Source organism: Chlorocebus sabaeus, chromosome 16 (genome assembly GCF_047675955.1).
Source record: "Chlorocebus sabaeus isolate Y175 chromosome 16, mChlSab1.0.hap1, whole genome shotgun sequence".
In the NCBI taxonomy this organism is placed as follows: Eukaryota; Metazoa; Chordata; class Mammalia; order Primates; family Cercopithecidae; genus Chlorocebus; species Chlorocebus sabaeus.
Window position 1 is genome coordinate 5,472,037 of NC_132919.1, and position 6,000 is coordinate 5,478,036.

The window sequence follows — 6,000 nt, forward strand, 5'->3', positions numbered from 1 at the left end:
ATGTGACAGTACGCGGAAACCACCCCCCATGACTCAATTGTATCCACCTGGTCCCGTCCTTGACATGTGGGTATTATTACAATTCAAGGTAAGGTTTAGGTGAGGAGGAAACAGAACCAAACATTTTCAGGGCAGTTCCCAGAGTCTTCCCAGACTCAGCTTCCTGCTGCTCAGCCTGGGGGCTCTGACGATGCTGCCCACCCCATGACCCCGACCTTCATCTGCACGGCCCCTGCCCTAGGTTAGGCCTTGTCCTTTTTCACCTGGCCGGTGCATCAGCCTTCTTGATGGTCCAACAGGCAGGGTACGGTGATCTTTCTAAGACACAAGTCTGACCCCGCCCCTTTCTTCATTAAAATACTTAAGTGCTTCCCATTGTCCGCAGGATAAATCTAAGCTCCTCATCATGGCCTAAAAAGCCTCCTGTGTCCTGGCCTAAAGTCTCCTCATCAGGGTCCTTTCATCTGGTTTTCCCACATCCACCCGTGACTCCAGCTAGTGCAGGGGGCTGTCATAGCTCTTTGCCTCAGGTCTGGGGCAAACAAAGAAGGCCCTTGCCACAGGTGTCAAAAACTTATAACTAAAATTTTACATCAATATTTAAAAAGATCGAAATGAGCGCCAAAACCCCACAACTAACATAATATCAGAATTTCATGTAAAGACAGGCTCTTAGAGTGCTGTGCAGAGTGTTATTTGGAGCCTGAGGCAAGGGGAAAAGGTGCATCCTTACAAGTGTGTTTTTATGTGTTTTTAAAGGGTTAGTTTAAGTATTGCAAAACAGAAAAGTAAACGTATCAATACTCACAACATTATTTTAAGTTTAAATATTTTATTTTTACCCAGGCCAGAATTTATTATAATTTCACGTTCCTGGCTTTAGTAGAAGCAAGTACGTCAGTTGTATTTTCAAAATCTAGTTTTAGGAAAGGGCAGACTTTGAGTCTGGCTTCACTATGGGTTCACACGGTGCTGATGCAATCATGTCCTCTTTACCTGGGATACCACTTCTCCTCTCTAGGTGGTGTAGGGTGCTGGTGAAGAGCAAGATCTTAAAACCGGACCAGGCAGGGTGCGGTGGCTCACACTTGTAATCCCAAAACTTGGGGGGTTGAGGTGGGCAGATCACTTGAGACCAGGAGTTTGAGGCCAGACTGGGCAATATAGTAAAACTCTGTCTCTACAAAAAATACAAAAATTAGCTGAGTGTGCTGGTGTGCACCTGTAGTTCCAGCTCAGGAGGCTGAGGTGGGGGAATCATCTGAATCTGGGAGGTGGAGGCTGCAGTGAGCCATGATCATACAACTGCACCCCAGCCTGGGTGATGGAGCAAGACCCTGTCTCAAAACACACACACAAACAACACATGACAAACAAAACCGGGCCACCTCGGTTCTACATCCTGGTACCATTATTCACCAGCTGTGTGATTCAGGGCAAATTATTTAACTTCTCCCTCTGCATCTCAGTTTCTTCATCGGTGGAAAAGATATAATGGAAGCTCCCTATTAGGGTGGTCGTGAAGAGCAAATGAGATAGTTCTTGTAAAGAACTTAGACAAATGTGAAGTCCAGAATAAGTTCTCAAAACAATAAAAAATCCCTAGATATAGTCTTACTCATCCTTCAAGACCCAGGTTAAGCCTGAGGAGCTGCCTCTAACTATTCTAGGAAGTCAGCATTTCCCCTTTTTCTGGGCTCCCTCGACCCCGGAGCTTCCCCTGGCATCTCCCTGACCACACGGCATAGTCCTCCTGTGTTTATCATCTGTCCCCTCCACTGATTGCGAGCAGCCCCAAGGCAGTAACCACAGGACATCTTCTGCAAAACCAAGGCTGAACTTGCTATGCCAACCAGGGTTTCCAAACCATGCTTGGTGATCAGCTCTGGTCTTGCTCTGCTGAGAAGAGAGAAGATAAGGTTTTTGCCAGAAAGGGCACAGTCTGGGGGAAGAGTTGACTGTCACGAAGACTGGTAACCCAAAATTACATGTGGGAGCTATCATGTCACCTTCATCCACTTTCTTCTCTCCACTCAACCATCCACTCACCTACCCAACCATCCACCCACGTACCCATTCATCCACCCACATATCCATTCATCTATTCACATATCTATCCATCCACCCACCTGACCATCTATCCATCACTCTCTACTTACCTATCTATCCATCCACCCACCCACCTATCCGTCTGTCCACATACTCATCCATCTATCTAGTCACATATCTGTCCATCTGCCCACTTACCCATCTATCCATCCTCCACTCACCTACCTATCCCATCTACCCACCTACCCATCCATCTACCCACCTATTCATCTACCCACATATCCATCCATCTACTCACATATCTATCCATTCAGCCACCTACCCATCCATCCACCCACATATCCATCCGTCTACTCATGTATCTGTCCATCTACCTGCTTACCCATCTATCCATCCTCCACTCACCTTCCTATTCCATCTACCCAACTACCCCTTCATCCACCCACCTACCCATTCATCCACTCACATATCCATCCATCCACCCACCTACCCATCTATTCATCACTCTCTACTTACCTATTTACTCACCAACCTATCCATCCACTCACCTACTCAAATATCCACTCTTCACCCACCTATCCATCCTTGCATTATCCATACATCTACACATCCCCAGCCCATACACCCACATACCCATGTATCTGCCCTTTACCCATCTATCTATCCTCCACCTATGTATATCCATGCACCCACCTAGTGATGCATCTACACACCTGCCACTCATCTATCTACTCACCTACCTATTTATCCGTCTGCCCTCCTATCTGTCTATCTACCCATCTATTCATCCATACAACAGATATTTACTAAACGCCTATCATGATGCAGCCACCGTACTTGGTGCTGAAAGTGCAATGACAAGAAAAACAGAAACAGTTCCTTCCATGAGGGAGCTTACTATCTAGGAGGTAGATATTAACACAGACAAATACCAAACTGCAATGGAGAAAGTTGCTGTAAAGGAGAGGTACACAGTGCCGTGAAAACCTGTAATGGGAGATTGAAACTAGTCAAGGAGGCAAGGAAGACTTCTCAGTTGAGATCTAGAAGAAGAGGGGTGGACTTGGTGAAAGCAAAGAGAGAGAGCGAGCAAGAGAAACATTAAGCTCACAGAATGAGAGGCAGCTGGTGTGGCTGGAATGCCCTCCAGGGGAGTGCAGCCCAGGGTGAGATGGGAGGTATGGTAATGGCCATCTGTCCAGGGCCATGTTGGGAAATTTTACTATTTTTCCTCAAAACAATCAAATCATTTTAGGGAGGAAGTAAACGATCAAATCTGAGTTTTGGAAAGATTGATTAGGGAGGAGGAGAACGGCGAGGTGGGAAGACAGTATAGGAGGCTGGTATAGTTAGCTGTCCTGTAGAGTGTTTTGTTACAAATTTGGTATTGAATTTTTATTTCTGGGACAAATATTTTTTCTTATGCAAATACCAACCACAAATATTGTACTGAGAGATACTTGGTGTTCTGTGAAGTGTGAGTGCTAAAAACAGAGGTGTCGAATGAAGGCATTTTCACTGGGGAGAAGTTCTGCAGGGCATACTATGTCTGGTTTTACATTTGCTCCTTGAGGCAAGAGATTCATTCCCTCTTCTCATCCCAGGCCCAGTATAGATACCTGATGACTTTGGCTAGCCAAGAAATGGATGAAAGATTTAGAAGACTGCATGGGTTCTGGGTCTGTTGGCTCTCAGATCCATCCCCTAGCTTTCTGTGCCCTGCTCTGTATGGAAGGCGGCTGACTTCTGTAGGCAGCATTCCCAGCCTTCTGTCAATAGCAGCCAGTGGGAGGCTCTGGTGGAAGATGGAGGTACTGGGAAGAAGGGAGAAACCAGGATATTTCTCCCTCCTTGTCTGCTTTGGGTGGAGTCTCCAGGAGCTGCTATACCTCCTTTATAGTTGCAGCTTCCTCAGGGTGACCCTGCGCCCCTCCTGGGCTTCCTTTCTCTGTCCCGTGGCCTGGTGAGGGTAGTGGCTTCCTGCTGTCGCTAACATTTGGTTGCTTCATTGTCCTGCTGGGCTTCTGAGCTTTTTCATCAATCGTATAATCAATTCATTGCATTCGAGTCCCTTTGCCTTAAACAATCTGGTGGTAGAAACCTGGTTTCTGGTTGGATTCTGATGAATGCAAGACTGAGTTGTGGATGTGGCTTCCCTGTCCCGGGACCTCACAGTTTCTGGAAATTCCCCACCTACATACCAGCTGCCTTGAGAAACTCCTTTAAACACAAATGATGGGGGATGCCATTTGCAGTTAAAAGAAGATACTGCTCCCTTTCTCAGGAATACAAGTATAAATGAACACATTAAGGAGAGGGAGTAAGACGAGGGAGTAAGTTTTGGGGGAAGAAGTAATGATTACAGTAATAACAACTGTTAATTATTAGACCTCTGATATGTGCAGATGCCTTGCATACATTCTCATTAATCCTACAAAGAAGTCATATTGCTCTCATTTTGCAGTTGAGCAAATTGAGGCTAGTAAATGGCAGAACTAAGGATTGAACCTCTGATCTCACTCCCTCCAGAACCTACAACCATTCTGTGGCACACACCAAGTGAGAAAACCTAGTAAAAATATAGTAATATTTTTATTAGTTATATATGCATTTATATACATATGCAAGCATACAGTTAATATACTGAAAATATATATTAATAAGCTGCAAAGAATATTGTTAAACCAGGTCTTGCTACTCAGTATGGAAATGTCAAATCTTCAATGTCCAAATCACCTTGATGATGTCTATGATGCCAAACACCCAGACAAGTGTTGAAACATCAGCCAACATCACCAGCAGCCAGTGTGACGTCCCTGGACACACAGATATCACGCCATTCTTACTTTAACAATGACATAAAACTGCATTTCCAGGGGGACCTGCAGCAGCAAAATCCCAGGCTTGATTGTCCAGAAGACTGTATCTTCCTCACAGGTCACAGAGCAAACACTGTAAGAACCAAATCAATTACAAGAAGAAAGAGGAGCCATCAAAGGAGGAACAGGGTCCTTGCCATGTGCACAGTATAAAAACCAGGTAGCAGAAGCCAAAGAAGTGAGGCTCATTTAACCCTTCCTTCAGGAAACTCAGCACGGAAGTCTACCCATAGGCTTTAACTTTTTTTTTTTTTTTTTGAAAAAGGCTTTTTGACAAATCTACAGGGCAGAGGAAAGAATGCTTATCAAGAATGAGTTGGGGCCAAACAGAGGCCATAAGGAAGTTGCCATGGTCCTTTTAAAAAACTGTTTTTATGTATTAGTTTTCAGAGTTTTATTTCTCCAGGAGCCTCCTAGGGTTGTAACGATGACGTGCACTTTGTGTATGAAGGTAGCTATTTCTTCGGCAGTGGTGAGTGCCTTACTCAATCCTTATTGTTTCTTTTCTGATAATTCTTGCCCTCAATAAACCCTCAGCGTGTTTATAGGTTAATCTTGGGCTGAGGAAGAGCAAAGAAGCCCTTGGGTACTCACACGGGTCAGACTTGCCCCTGGGCTCAGTGGCCCCTCATCACTGCAGCCTGCAAGCCTTTGCCAAGCTGTTTCACCTGCAAGGCAGGCTCCCCAGCTGCTCTCCAAGGCTGTGCTCATCACTTCCTCTCATTTCTGATTCTGGATTCAACTGTCTTAGGAAGGCTTTGTGGGCAACCCTGTGCAGTCTTCCTTCAACTCCCTAAGGATCGAGATGTAGGGTTTATATTTGGCCATCACTGATTTGCTTCCATCTTTGCTTTGTCTCTGAATTGTCCTACTTAGTACTTCCAGATTTTTTTCCTAAAACATAGCTCAGACCTGATCATAATCAAATGCAAAGGCTCCAGCAGCTGCAAGGAACATGGTTTGATTATTCTTCCCTCCTTGAGACACTTTTCCCTCTTGGTATTCAGGATATACACTCATCTATATATCCTCATATCTCACCAATGGACCCACCTTAATCTTCTTTGTTGGC